Raw genomic sequence first — 15,791 nt, 5'->3', positions numbered from 1 at the left:
CTTGCAGATGGGAGAGACCATCCATCTATATATGGTCAAACAGTACTTCCAGTGACCCCTCTTTACCCTCTTATGTCTGAGAGAGTTTCTTAAGGGCTTTCCTCAGAACCACAAAGCCAGAGCTTTAATTCCTGACCTATTTCCAAAGCTCAGCAAAAGCCAGCACAGATGTATGCTCACCACAGAAACATCCTGTGATTTTGTAAAGCAATTAAAAAAAAATAAAATCTGAAGTTGCAAGGCTAAGCACTCTGAAAGCTCTTGGATCAAAAAAGTCATTAGGAAAAAAAATAGTTATTGTTCGGCTTATTGTTTTCCATTTTAAAAGAAAGTGATTTTAATTAGATGAAAGAGCTTAATGATTTGAACAAAAATCTAAGGGTTTCAAACCTCCAGCATGGGTGTAGCATTTGATAACTAAATATCTCCTAAGCTCATGCCAGGGCAGAAAACCCACATTGCACAGGACATCCCTCAGTTCCACCACCTTCCTGTCTCATTCCTGCTATGGGGCTTGAGACATCCCTTAGAGACAAGCACAGGTTCCTAAATTCAGGGTACATCAAGTTGCTGTTCTCAATGTCCCATTTTTGGGCTGGCCACTGCTGGATCAATTATTCCCCAGGATTAGGAAATGAATTGATCCACTTTTTTGAGTCATAAAAACATTTCCCTGCCTTGACAATATTGGACTGTAAAGACCTTTTTCCAGAGCTGAATATCTTACTCAACCCTGCCAAGTAATAAACATACTTTTCAGGGCTTTTTAGCGCTCTCATATAACTGTCTTCCACAAATGCCAGACGTCAAAGACTAATGTTGCCTGACGAGCCATAATTGACACAATGACAACCAAGTATCTCATATCATCATACAATCTTTTTTTAAGAAGCGTGGCAACCTTTCCAGCTATCCACATTTCCTTTAAACATTTCACTTTAAACTCAGTGAAATGAATTTTAAAATTGGCAGTTTAGTATAATGAAGCATTTGCGAGAGCTGTAATGTCTTTTTCTCATTTTGCTCCTAATCGGCTCCCATAATTTGCACTTAATTCAGATTATCAACGTACCACTACTATAAAGGGGAGAAAATTGCAGTTTGACTGTAAAAGATTAAAAATACTGCTGAAAACCTAGCAGGTAAAATATGAATGCACAAAACAATCAGGAAGTTCTCACACCTGGCATGAGAAAGTGGACATAAACATATTGAAAGTTCCCAAAAATCTTCGTCTCCTTCTTTCACATACTATATTGAAGAGCATGCCAAACCTCAGAGAAACATTCCCACTTCAGGGGGGAGGAAGTAAACCACATGCCTTCCATAAATAGCACTCTTCTCCCTTAAGTAAACCTTGTGCACTCAGCCTGTGACTATGCTACAGTTTAAATATTTTTCTAACCTTATGCTATATTTTCAGCACAGCAAAAACCAACTCTGCAAAACATCTGCCCCCAAGTTCTAAGTGGGAGTGCTTAAGAGGCAGCTTTTCTTCTGCTTAGGAAAAGGGGTGCCCTTGCTAGGAATGCAGCCCAATTCATCCTAGGTCATCTGGAATGGCTCGGCTCAAAGGTCCCACAGCTATTTACCCATAGCTAAGAAATTGCCCAGCTACGCCGCCTTGATAATGAAGCTGGCTTACCCTGCACAAGGGAAAGAGAGAGAATAGCATCAAAAGAATCAGTCTTACTGGGACTTTTAAATGAGAAATCAGCTGAGAAAGCCACTACCCAAGGAAAGAGGAGGACACTCCCTTGCACACATTATACGATTTAATTAATTAAGGCACATACCAGAAGCTGTTTGAATGCAAAGACACAGCTCGACTGAAATGACAGGCTGGTCCAGAGCCGCTCACCAGACTTGGTTTGGCAGCAGCTGGGAAGACAGAGGCATCAGGAAAGGCCACATTCAGTCTGCTACACAAAAGGCAGACATCTTCTCCCTTTAAATTTTGCATTGCCTCACCATCCCCTCAGCTGTGGAGTGGAGCAAAGACCAAAGGACGCTGAGGAGAAATCAGCACCCACTCAACCCTCCTCTAACTCTGACCCCATAAGTGAAGGAATTTGCACTTTGCATCTTTGGACAGGCCACTCTGGAGGCTATATACCATATATGTCTCCTTTTCCACTCTCTCATCAGCAAAACATCACTCTTGCTTTTAAAACCTCAATGATGGGGAGATTAAAAGCAGGGAAATTGGGAGATTAAAATGGCAAATACACCAAGCCTGACCTTTCAGTATAGGAATTCTGGGTTGCAAAAAGCAGGCTCTTGGCAATGCAGTGTAAAGAAGAAACAGAGACAATCAGACAGGTTAAAAAAAAAAAAAAAAAAAAAAAAAAAAAAAAAAAAAGAGGGGGAGGGGAAAACCCCAACCACACCGCTGAATAACTAAATTAAAAGAGTGAAAATTGTTGTCTTTTGATCTGTCTGTATCACAGACACATCTATCAACAATCAAGCTTGGTTAAAAATTGTGGTGTTTAAAATAATTCTCTCAACTCCTTATTTGCATTGGAGTTGGAGGATTCAGCAATATAATACACACAAATTCTGTTTTCAGCATTTTGCTTCACAGAAAATGGCTAAAAAGTTAGTACCAAGAAAATAGAAGCTAAGTCATAGCTGATCATATCATAACTGAAAGACAGCTTGAAATATAAAAATTAATTTGGAAAACAATTGTAAAATAACCCCAAACAAACAAAACAACAAAACAAACACACAAAAAACCCAAACCAAAACCAAACACACCACACAAGTAAAGCCTCCTGCAAATACTGCTGGCAAATTATCATTTACAAGTTGGGTACCTCAGAGTTCTAAACTCCAGCAGCCTACCTGGGCTCCCACCACATTTGACTTCATGGGTTACACAGAGCAACTTTCACTGACCCATTACTGTCATAATGTTTCAATTAGGGTCACAAAGGATGTCACTTCCCTCTACCTTCTTCACCAATTTTCCCATAAAGGAGGGGAAGAAAATTTAAACCATAAAACAGCTATTTGGAAAACAAGAATGTGAGGACTTTGCTAGAGCTGACTGTGAAGTGAACTCATTCTTTGCATTACCTACCACAGGGAGCTGCCATGACTGCACAAACCTTTCCCAGGGCAGAAGGCATTCCTGGGTTCCTCATTCAAAGGCTGTGATAGCCCCCTGTGAAATGACCTGAGTCTTTCTTTAAAAAAATAAAAATCAGTGCTTCAGTGTTCTTGATACATGCTGCTAAGGCAGACCCCACAACAGATCCAGAAGGGCACACTGCAAGTCAAGTTCTTCATACATTTTAATTACAGTTTACACAAAGTGAAAGGCAGGTTAATAAGCTCAGTTCACTAAAAAAAATTAATAAGAAATGGCATTCTTGTATGGAAGAACAGGGGACTTAGCCTTGAGAGGGCTGATCAGACAATATATATTACATCCAATAGCCACCTATAGTCCTCAGCTGGGAAAGAGGAGGGAACAAAAGGGGCAGGGAATTGAGAAAGGAACAAGGGACCTAATTTAATAAAATCTTTTTACAGAGAAGTGTTTCTCATTAAAATGGTCCCTCTATACCAGTGCAGCAGATTCAAAAGGTTTTTCCCCATGCGAGGTTTCCCAAGACCATTCAACACACGCAAATCTGCAGAGAGAAGAAGCAGAAGAAAAGCATTTCAAGCAGCAAAGCTCAAAGAGCAGACAATAGGTACCACCTCCAGATAGCAAGGAAGCGCTTGCCCAAGAGATCCGTGGCCACCCATATTTAACGTGGGTAACTGAGAACATGCTCCATTCTAGCCAATGTGAGACCCACCACCACAGCTCTTCATTCAAAGCACTGGGTGGCCCTGAATGCTTTTAAATGGAAAACATGAGATCTGGGTGGTGCTCTGTGTGCAGTGGCCTGAGAAGGAGGGGGAGGTGGGCCTGTCCCCTGCCAAACCCTGAGTCACAGCCCTGTGCCACGGAATCCCATGCAAAGCCCTATGCACTGAGGTGCTGGGCTGAGCACCAAGGAAATGCCACCTCAAACCTGCTGGTAACACCACCAAGATCACCCAGCTGTGACATATGCTTTCTTACGTCATGCTTTGACTACCCCAAGTGTGACACTACTGCTTTTGGTAAGCAGAGAGCGTGAGAAAGGCGCTGTGAGCCAGGCTTACTGCACGCCCTTTTCCTCACCCTGTCTTCACAGCTCCATCTCCAGGGTTACTCATCACAGGTCCCCACCTGTCGTTTGGAAGGGGCTATGTCTGCAGTTCTTCACACTAAATTTATTTCTGAATGTGCAGCAGGGAGTATTAACACATGATCCGGTCTATGATTAAGAAGGGATTACTTTTTTCCCACCAAACAGGGTGAAAGGGAAATTATAAAGTTGCATCCTGAAGAATATCATTTCCAAGTTAGACACCTTCAGTTTTAAAAAACCCTATGAGGTTCTAATTTATTAATGAATAGCTGCTGTCTTTGTAATTTTGTCATACTTATTCCATTACTGTCTGACACTTCCTATTGTCACTGCTTGAATTTTTAAACACTTCCACATGACTAGTGCTAATCTCCATGTTTCATGGAGGGCTGCTAATAAAAGGATAGAGATGCATGAGTGTATAAGAACGATTATAGCTAAACGTGCTCTAAAGCCTGCTCTTAACATCTCTCAATTTATAGCATTTCTCCCTTCCCCCTAACTCCCAGCATCTGAAAGGAAAAGAAAAATGAAGGAAAGATATCTTTCCCCTTTATTTTGGGCTTGAATGGGATTTATTTGTGATCAAGAGAGAAAAAGACAACTCCTTCTCAAGGCAAAAGCTCCCAGAACAGGGTGCAAAGATGCAGGTCTCTTGTGTGAAACAAACCTTGGCAAGCAAACAGCAAGCTTCATATCTTGATTTTTCTTTCAGAAAATCTTGTAGAACTGGTATAACAAGCTATTGTGAACAGCTCTTTTGAGGATACAACCTCGAAGTAAACAACCTCTGATTTAAACACGGGACTACATTCACCTAGACAGTCTTTTACTTGTTTATTCCCAAGGATTTCAACACCTCTTTTACCCTAATTCTCTGCACCACAGATTTCCAGCAGGTAAGTACAAAGACCTTACACATTTGAAAGCACTGTTAAAGCACCTTTTTAAACTCATTTTCCTTAAAATCTTCCTATCCACACCTTTTAAGAACCATCAAAGAACAATACTGAACATTTCCCTCCCAGCCTGCTCTATTGGGTCTGTTTCCCATCCCCAGATTAGGTCTTAGGTGCTTATTACTGGTCCATGTAATTCCACACACTACCTTAAAATAGCTTAAATGCTTAAATGTGAGCAGGAAATTTTCTTAAAATTCTATGAAATTTACACCTTTACTGTAAAGGTCACCATGGTAAACAGGGACAAATGACCCTGACTGCTGCTGAAACACAGATATTTTGTGCAATCGACATCGTTTTTCACTCCCTCATTCCAATAGCACCTTCTCCTCACTCTGTGTGCACTGTTTACATGAGAAGCCCTTGATCCATTCAACAGTTTGCAAGTACCTCTTGCACTTGGTGTGTTGGGTGAAGAAATATTCTCTAGTTTACTGTGGTCCCCTATGTTCAGGTAACATAGCTGGGGCTCAGCTCATTTTGTATTTCTGTCTTCTCAAGCAGAGAGGACCTGCATTATATTAGCTCTGCTTTAAACCAAATGAAAAGAGGCAGTAGCAAGCACCACTCCTTATCTGTCAAGGGGAGACCAAGAGAGCTCACTGATGCAGAGCAGGTTTCTATTTCATATCAGGAGGAACTTCTTTACTCAGACAGTGGTGAGGCACTGGAACAGGTTGCCCAGAGAAGCTGTGGATACCCCATCCATGGAAGTGTGGAAGGACAGATTGGATGGGACTTTGAGCAATCTGGTCTAGTGAAAGGTGCCCTTGCTCAAGACAGGACAGTCTAGACGTTTTTTGGGGCCTTCCAAACCAAACCAGTTTGTGATCCTATATCTGAAAGACTTGCATGGCACACCTGCTTCAAAGAGAGGCTAAAACAACTGCTAAAAGACATTGCTTAGTTGTTTGCATATTAATCTAAGAGCAATCCTGAGCTGGAAACTGTTTATAAGAAAGAGTTTTGGTTTTCTATGACTTCCACAACTACCCCCCACCCCAAATTCCAATTAATAGTCAACTCACTTTACCTCCATAAAAAGTAGTATTTCTAAATGCTACTCCTACAACTAACAGCCCTGCACATAAGTCAGAGCTGTCCAATTTTAATGCAACTGGCATACACACTGACAATTTAACAGCAGCCCTAAAGCAATGTCTAGCTTGCATATGCATACCTATTTACATGAATTGTTACCAGAAGAAATTCAAACCATCATGAGAGCTGATTGTTCTTGTGATTTCTCTTCAACATTAATGAAAAGCCTGCAAGCAAAAAAAAATGTTCTTCTTACCTTGAAATGACAGGGAAACTGAATATGCAGGCCAGGCTTTGAGTGCTATACACAGCTTTTAAAGTTCAAGCTGGACCTCCCAAAACAAAGTTTTCTAAACTCAAACGCCCTCAGATCTCATCTACTGAGCTCTTTCAAATACAGGACAAAGTCTTAAATGTACTACTCTTCTCACTACAAAGAAAGAAATATTGCCAATCCTCCAGGCAATGCTTTGAAAATGCATTCCTTCGTGCCTTTATATTTAAATAATGACTTTTGTCAAAAACTTATGATTGTATTTAAGACCTTTCAATTCGCTTTAGGTAACAAAATCACACTACCAGTGGTATCTTTATTCATTCCTAGGAATCCCTAAGCAAAGTGTCAGAAGGGACAAAAAACTCTGAAAGTCGTGAGGCAAGATGATCTACTTGTCCGGAGATAAAACAAGAGATCTTCTGATCATGAACCCAGTGCAGGTCGAGTTTACAATGTGGATCAATTTTCTGAATGCAGGGATTGAGCCTAAAATGGCTTGCACTGGCGTGGTGCCCTAGTACAATATAAAACAGTAACTGCTTATTTTATAAACCCCTCTGTCTTTCATTCCTCACCTCCAGGAAATAGTTACAGACTATTTTTTTCAAAGATACCTAATTGTCTACTGCAGTCTCAGATCAAACAAGTATTTGCGTGCTTTAATTTATGTCTACAAAGTTACTTCTGGGCACAAAATAAGAGCTAGACCAAAGCTAGCTTAACCAGTTTTTGACAGCCAGATATACACCAACAACCCTTATCGCCTATTTTGCATTTGAAATTTAGTGTTGACTCACAATTTTAAAAAACTAAAACTAAATGGTGCATTCACAGCAGAGCTGTGTCATAAAACATAATTTGAAACATATCTGCCCATTCAATTCATGCACAATATTCAAATGCCAGACTGATTTTTCTCTCTACCATGATAAGGGCACATGCACAAGGGAGAGAAGCTCATGAATTCGCAGGCCAGCAGGTGCTCTTGGGAATTTCCCTGAGAGGCACTTCTGGCGCTTGGGAACCACCTTGCACTACTTCAGATTAACCATAGGTCAAAAACATGTACTGAGGCAGTAACCAACACTGAATTTATAATGAACTCACCCCACACTAATGTGTTTTTATAGCCACAGCCACAGTTACGGGCAGCAGCGCTGAGCTGGCTCCTCTCCTCCTATTATTTTAACATTCCCATCCTTGCACCTGTTCTCATCTGTCTCATGGGGTGAAAACACATTGCACAGTTGTAGATAAATTTTATCACATTCACCTTTTTATATTTTGACAGTGAAACAAAATGAAATTATCCTACATAGCAAATACCACCAATGCACATACCACACAAAGGTCTGCCAGCCTCCTTTTCGCCCCTGAGCAGCAGTTAGAGCACACCGCCCTTGCCTGATGAGGTTACTCCCTAAAGTTTAAGTCAACAATAGACAAACAATTAGGACTGCTATACAAACTCTGTGAAGTTTATATATGTCTCAGAAAGTTTGAGGATCTGTAATCCTTAAGCTGTTTTAAGCTTGTAACATGTTCCTAAACTCAAAGACTAATATTTGTTCTAAGTTTCTTCATTCAATTCTACTTTTTGAGTTACCAAAGTTCATAAGATTGCCTATCAGTCCATCTGAAAGCTACTGAAGCAGTCCTCCAACCCCAAACGACAGGTAGCCTGTGGTATATTTTACCAGAATTTTCAGTTAATTTTTCACCTTTCCTTTATTCCTTCATTCTTTCACTTTTCCATACTCCCTGGTTATTTTATACTTTTTCTTCAGTTTATACTCTTTTTGTTTTTCCTCACACGGTATTTTTTTCTTTTTTTTCCAGAAACCTGTGCTCTCTTCTCCTCTCCCATATCTATATTAATGTCCCTTACTGAGCAGACCTGAGCAGTCAAGATGAAGCTAAGATCTAGAGCTAGCATGGTCCAAATGGATTTCAAGTAAAGAAAACATTTTTCTATCACTAACAGCAACATTGTATAGAATGCACACACAATTAGAGAACTTCACAATAGGGGAAAAAGTGGGTTCCATTTGTGTTGAAGTTATTCTTACACTAGACTCTGCTCTTAAGTGGATATTGAGATGTTATACATAACAGAATTTCACAGAGGTTGCATAAAATACTGGCTATGCTTAATTATGTGAGTCTCTTCTATTTTTAAGCTGTCTAATAGTTACTATTTTTCCTCCTTACATCATTTATTAGAAAGGATAAGATGTTACCATCACCCAATACCAGTTTGCACTTGTATGGTATTTAAGTGGCAAGTTTATATTTTCATTTTCTGACTTTCTGCCTGTGACATTTCTTCTCTGGGCTGTTAAAGTAAGATGCTGGATCTCCAGAGAGTGCAATGTGAATTATCAGTAGTTTAAAAAGTGCCGAATGTTCCTGACAAACCAAGGAGTTTGAGAAAGCACAGATCTAAATCTACAAAACTAGAAGTCTGTCAAAAGGTGGCCCGCTGCATGAACAGCAAATTAGAGTGATCAATACCAGTGTCTGGATTCCCAGTACCCAGACATTCTGCATCCTTTGCATCAGCAATAAATAGAAATTAAAAAGTCACAGAATTGTTAGGGTTGAAAGGGAGCTCTGGAGATCATCTTGTCCAATCCCCCAAATGTTGACTTCATCTGCAAATTTGGATACCAAAATATTTTAATTAGGTGCTCAAATATGGAGTAGTATGGTTGTTGGCAGAGAGGCTTTGTAGAATTTGTTCGGAAGTTTTACACTCTCTTAGTAATTTGAGTGAAATGCCAGGGAAAATAATGATTACAGAAGACTGTTCTCTTGCAGATGCCAACTGTACTTCTTTGAGTCACAGAGAACCATCTGGTCATCTGGGTTTGATGTTGTCATGATGTGCTGTGATATTATTAGACTGCTTAGCTTGATGCATGAGAAGGATACAGATTTAAGGTAAATCAAAACATGACTCATATACACATATTTTTGATGTCCAACTATACATTACTTTGGGGGTTGAAAGTTTAAGGACTAATTTCACATTGAGTGAAGCCAAGGCAAAACATTCTCAGTCCAATAATTTCTGAAACAACAAAGGCAGATTTAGAATTGATCTTCAGATTTTTATTTTCATTTAAAAAAGAAAACCTTGATAAAACTTTGCTTGAACAAGTTTATCTACTTCCACTGGAATTCCTCTCCATCTCTCTTACAAACACAAAGTTCTCACAATCCCCTCTTCTCAAAACACAATTTCAACATCAGTTACCAGTGTTTTGGTTCTAGATGTAAGAAATTAGCCTTTAACAGCAAGAAGAATCATTCACTGGCACAACCTCTCCAGTAACATGACAGAGTAAACATTGCTGGAGGTTTTCAAGATGCAAGTGGACAGGGTGCTAGATAATCTGACCTTCTTTTGCCACAAAAGAAATAACAGCCACATCTAAAGTAGCCAGTGAGAGCATTTTTCCCCTAATTCGTGTTTTAGAAATCACAGAAAACAGAGGAGCTGTGTATAAGTAGAAAGACTTGAAAACATACTTCAAAAGAACTTTTATACAGAGGCACAAGGGTTTCTTTTCCACAATATTAACATGAAGCAGCAGGCAAAAGAGAATTATATATTTGAAAAATAACATGCTTTTAAGCTGCAAGAAGTAAATCATCTCTAATGTGTACACCTCCAAGGAAAATTCTACTATACAAGATAGTCACTGCAGATTACTGATGCTGTGCTATTTCCAACTGTTCCTCTTCCAAAAGGTAAGTGAAAAAAACATAGTTCAAGATGGTGGCAGGCAGTGATTTGAAGCTAATTTTGTACTTTCATCTCCTTTTCCTCTACACACCTTCTTTTCACCCAAAGTCAAATTTTCCTGTAAGACAATAGGTGCTTGCCCAGGAAACATTGTAAAAAGCTTTTAAATGGGTATGTCATGACCATGAGCCAACTCCTAAGGAGAAAGAACAGGAAACATCTCACAATTCCAACTAAGGCTAGAATGCTTCTAAACCAATGTCAAGGTAATGACATATGTCAGACACCATATGTAGAGTTCTTCTGATATTGAAAAAAATAGTTTGCGTCAAACGAGCTGGAAACAACAGTCATTTTATTTTTCTCATGTTACTTCTTGTCTACATCATTGTGTGATTTTGAAACATAAGAAGTATAATAAGTTTAAATGAGGAGTTCTGTGTCTTGCAGACAAGACAATTATTTATTCTTTTTTAGAAAGAATTTATTCCAGGATGTTGACTTCAGTTCAGTGATTCCTCCTCTGCCCCTTTCCCTCTGCTCCTTTTGAGGGGAGATGAACATGTGTGGAAAAGAAGGGGAAAAGGCTGTCTTTGAACAATGAAGAGAGTGTGGGGACAAAACTATCAAAGATATATAAATATGAAATAAAGAAGAAAAGAAGTTATAGAATTTTTAAATTAATACTGCAAATAATAAGCAGAGGGAAACATTAAGAGGTCAGCAGCTAAAAACAACTGTCATGCTAATTAATGTTAGAGTTATGGTCACCAGGGCAACAATAGCTCTCCTAACTTTTCTTCTTTTATTGTATTTATTATTTTCATTGAAAATCCCTTCTTTTTAGTAGCTTAGAAACTTAGGCATCTCTATTGGTATAAAGCACCTTTGAGCACTGCAGGATCCTTTATGGGAGTTCTGTATGTTCAGCACGGAGCTGTCAGACTCACTTCACACACTTTTACCTTGTCAAGGGTTTACAACATTAAACTGTTTTAAAAGCTAGAGTTCCATATCTTTCTTTCTAACATTCATTGCATATTTCTAGCACTTAAAAGACCCTAAAACTTGTTCTCTCAAGCATCATCATCCTATTTCAGAACCAAAAGGGCACATATTTCCATCCGTACGGTCACCCTTGAAATCAATGAGCGATGCAAAGCTTTCTCCCTGTAGAGATTAAACAAACCACACAAGTTTGTTCAGACCAGGCCTGGGAACAGAAACCAGGTCTTTTGCATGACTGCACGATACATTACTGAAAAATTACTATGCTGACCTTTGGTCTTGGTCACAAAACATTACTGATAAATCATCTTGATTAATATATTTTATTTGGGTTTTGCTTTAAGGCTTGGCCTCCTCTTTATTTAAATGATTCTCAGGTACTTCTGGGCTTATACTCACCAGTGCCTATTTGTACTGTCTTTTGAGGAAGAGTTGTTTCATTAAATCTCAGAGGAGGTGAGATCTTAAGAATTATTTTAAGGCTGAAAATTGAATTGGATAAACAAGAAGCGCTACCACTACACTGCCTGGATGATTTGCAAAATAACATGCAGAAATGCAGAAAAGCATCTTACAGCTAGGAACAACAAACATGTAGGAGAGATGGAGAGAAGGAGTAGCATGTGCATAGAGGTGTCTTTCCCTAGGATTTCCCAAAAGCAGCTTGGGGAAGGTCCACTGTGGGGAGAGGAAGCTGGCACACACTGATGAGGAATGCTTGAGTGGCATAAAGTTATGCTAATCATAAGGCTGTAAAATATGTACTGCACAGCTGGAGTCAGGAATCAGAGCACTGCTCTTACTGAGCTGAGTACAAACCAAAGAAACCTAGATACAAGACTGAAAATTTCTTGAGAATTTCACATTGTTTGATCACACAAAGAATTAAGATTCACTAAGAACTGATTGTCTTAAGTTCTGTCCTTTAATTATATCATCCCAATACTATCTCAGTGCTCTGCTGATAATTAAAAAAAAAAAAAATTCAGACTTTATTCAAAGAACATTTTGAGGAAATATTAAGGGGTTTTTTTGCTGTTGTTTTGCAGAATCAAATGAGAGGACACAGTCTTAAGCTGCACCAAGGGAAATATAAGTTGAATATTAGGAAAAAGTTTTTTACAGAAAGAGTGATAAAGTACTGGAATGGTCTGCCCGGGGAGGTGGTAGAGTCACCATCCCTGGATGTGTTTAAAAAAAGATTGGATGTGGCACTCGGTGCCACGGTTTAGTTGAGGTGTTAGGGCTGGGTTGGACTTGATGATCTTGAAGATCTCTTCCAACCTACGCATTCTGTGATTCTGTGATACTAGAGCCAGGATTATGATCCAAACTGCTTCACATTCAGACAAAAAATATGAACAAAAGATTTTGTACGCAAGAACATATTAATAAAAAAAACACTTTTAAAAAGGTAATAGAAAAAATATTGGCAACTGTCCTACAGCATTAGAAATACACATGCACCAATACTTCCTAAGGACTGCATACTGTAATTGCCAACTACAGTCATAAACATATGACCTTATTCATAAAAGTATGATCTCAAAGCTCTTGCCCTGTACCTACTTTCTTTAAATTAGCTGACATTAAGGAGAGATTTCATATCTGAGGAAGCCGACCTAGCTTTGAAGTGTTTGCAGTGCTGCACCAGTTTTGACTTTTACTACCAGTCTGCTAGATAAATTCTAATCTCACCATCAATTATGAAAGATTCTTATGACAACCTTGATTTTACAAAATTAGGTTATCTTCCAGCCTGTGGACATTTTCCTGTTGCATTCTGGGTTAATCCACGTGTAGAGCTCACTTCTGTCAGAATGACAAAAACCAATTGATTTTGTTTCATGGTGTATTCTTATCAATGCTCTCCGCTGCTCTTAGCCAGTCTTTGACTGATAGGGTGTTAGAGGAAAGGTCCATTAATTGATTTGTAAATAATTACAGCTAAGTCTTCACTTTTGACTAGATATCAATAAAGGCCTATTCTTTTTTCACTGTTGAATGCTTTTAAATAAGCTTCAGTGTCCAACTTTCAGCCACAAAATTCATTAAAATCATTAGATACTTTTAGAGTAGCACCCACTGGTGATAGCAGAGGCAAGAGTGTGTCAGCACTTCTCTTATACCACTTATAGGGATGGATTAGAGAGAAGAAAATTAAATAAAACAAATAACATGCCTGGGAAAAAAAAAGGCAGATCAATTATTTCTTAAAGTGGGAGTTATTTTCAGACCTGATGGTATTTCATCAACTGCACAGAGTAAAAACAAATAATATGCAGTACTTGGTACATGTGCTTCTACACATTCAAAGTGTTCATTACCTGTGGGCACACATGGACACAGGTAGTCTGGCCACCCATGTTTCCAGCAATTTTTGAACCTGTTGACCAAATTCAGACACATTTAACAAAGCATCCAGAGTCTCAAAGCCAGTAAGTTCCCACAGGTTTTGTGAAAATAAGCAGCAGGGTATGCACAAAGGAGACCTACTTAGCACCCCAATGGAACAGAAGTCTGCAGAATGAGCTCCGCAGCACTGAACACTTGAAAATTACACCCATCTGGGGAAAAAAAAAAACCATAGCCAAAGAGGCTAGAAAGTAGACACACACACACACACACACACACACACACCCACACACCCACACACACCCTGTTTTCTAGGCCCCCAAGTGAGGGGACAAAACAGTAGTCAGAACTCACGTGTCAATCAGCATCTATCTCAGAAAACCAGGTTTTACTGATTTTAACAGTCTTGGGTTTAAGGTTCCCATCTTCTCCTTAGCACTTCATGCATAACAGAAAGCCCTGCACACAAATGTGAGTTTTCAGAGGAAAGTAGAAACTCAAGTCTGAAAAATAGCTATATTTTAGCAACCCTTTCATAGTCTGTTAATATATTGAAGCTGCAACAAGACCATACTGAAGTTGTCACACACACAAAGTACAAATACCATTAATACAAGCAACTGTATCGTATTTTGAAACTGCATTTCAAGTGGTCAGCACAAGGCAAGTTATATTTAATTCCCTGTACATACTGCCAAAAAATGAGATATGAAGTCATATCAGGAAACTGCCTGTTCAGCATTATAAAACAATTGACCAGAAAACATTCTTTATTGCTGCTTTCCAGTGATAGTTATCTCCTTCACAGTAAAAAGCACATAAGATTTCCACCTAGTCAACAGAAGAGACAGGTACTCCTACAACAACTGTGCAAGTTTACTGGATAATTTCTGTTCCTAATATCTCTTCCAGTTGTCAATCCATGCTTTCTACCTGACTAATATTTATGAGACTTTCAGTTCCCTCTGCCTTCACTGGAAGCAACCTTCCAGAAAAAGCTTAAACTGCAATGCACCTTAACTAAAAAGCTGTGTGTCAGCACACCATCAGGTCCATGTACAAAGCACAGAAATAGCAGAGATTTGTGGGTTACAGCCTCTTTCCTGTGACATTTCCCATTTTACACCCAATCAGTGCAGGCTGAGCATCCCACATATTGAGCCATTTCAGGTACACTGCTCACAGGGTAAATGTATGAGTCACTCTCACAGCACATTTGCCCTAAGACTTACAAAGAGAAATTCATTAAGAAATGAGGTAAAAATCCCTCTTGTTCTAATAGCAGAAAGCTGGAAAGCTCAAAGATTCCCAGTCTCACAGATCCAGGGGAGGCCATAGCTGGGGACGGTAAAATCACACTTCCCAAAGTGTGATTCCCAAAGGTCTCTCAAGGCCTGGTCTCCTCATCCAGTCCATACTTGTTCAGCTACAATGGCACCTATGGAAACAGTTCTGCTACCAAGGGGAAAGTCCATGAAAGACAGAGCAAGTCAAGCCAGAGGGAGGCTACCAGTTACAGCCTAGCCATCTTGCAGGTCCTTGTGCCCTCGTCCCACTGACAGGAGTCACTGGGTTGCTTCAGCAAGATTTGGGAAATGGGCAGATGTGTTAAGTAGCTTCATTCCACCTGAAACATAAATAATCGCACATTTGACGCCAACCCTACACATGGGGAAGGTTTTCTGAGGATTACTTTGTCAGGGACAGCAGTACAACCTCCTTCCCAGGAAGTAAACGAACCCCTTACCTAATGGGTATTTTTCCTCAGTCATAGTAGGATTCTTGGGTATTGTTAAGGATTTAATGGTAGACCCAAATGTAACTTAGATAAACACACCGTGAGGAAAGAAAAGCCAGGAGTGTGTTTTAGTTAAAACCTCTCTAACCTAAGAGTCTCTCTCTAAGCCACTCAGAAAAGCCTTTAAAACCTGATAATCACTTAATAATATTTCACACTTGCTGCTCAACCTGAAAACCTCAGCTACAGCCTTTGCAAGCTGTGGCACCATTCTTGTTCCAGATGGCTTGCAAAATAATTTATAAACAAAGTTCAGCAGGTTCATAGCAGCTGTTCAATTCCAGCACTTTGGCCACCCACTTCAGCACAACTGAGAGCTTTCAATCAGTTTCTTCCTCTCATGGGGCCTTCAAACAGCACCAGAGCATGTGTTCAACACGCTCTCAGAAAATAGCCAGCCAAA

This window comes from Chamaea fasciata, unplaced genomic scaffold (genome assembly GCF_029207755.1).
Source record: "Chamaea fasciata isolate MVZ Bird 193981 ecotype frontalis unplaced genomic scaffold, bChaFas1.0.hap1 SCAF_1, whole genome shotgun sequence".
Taxonomy (NCBI): domain Eukaryota; kingdom Metazoa; phylum Chordata; class Aves; order Passeriformes; family Sylviidae; genus Chamaea; species Chamaea fasciata.
This window is presented reverse-complemented; position numbering follows the sequence as displayed.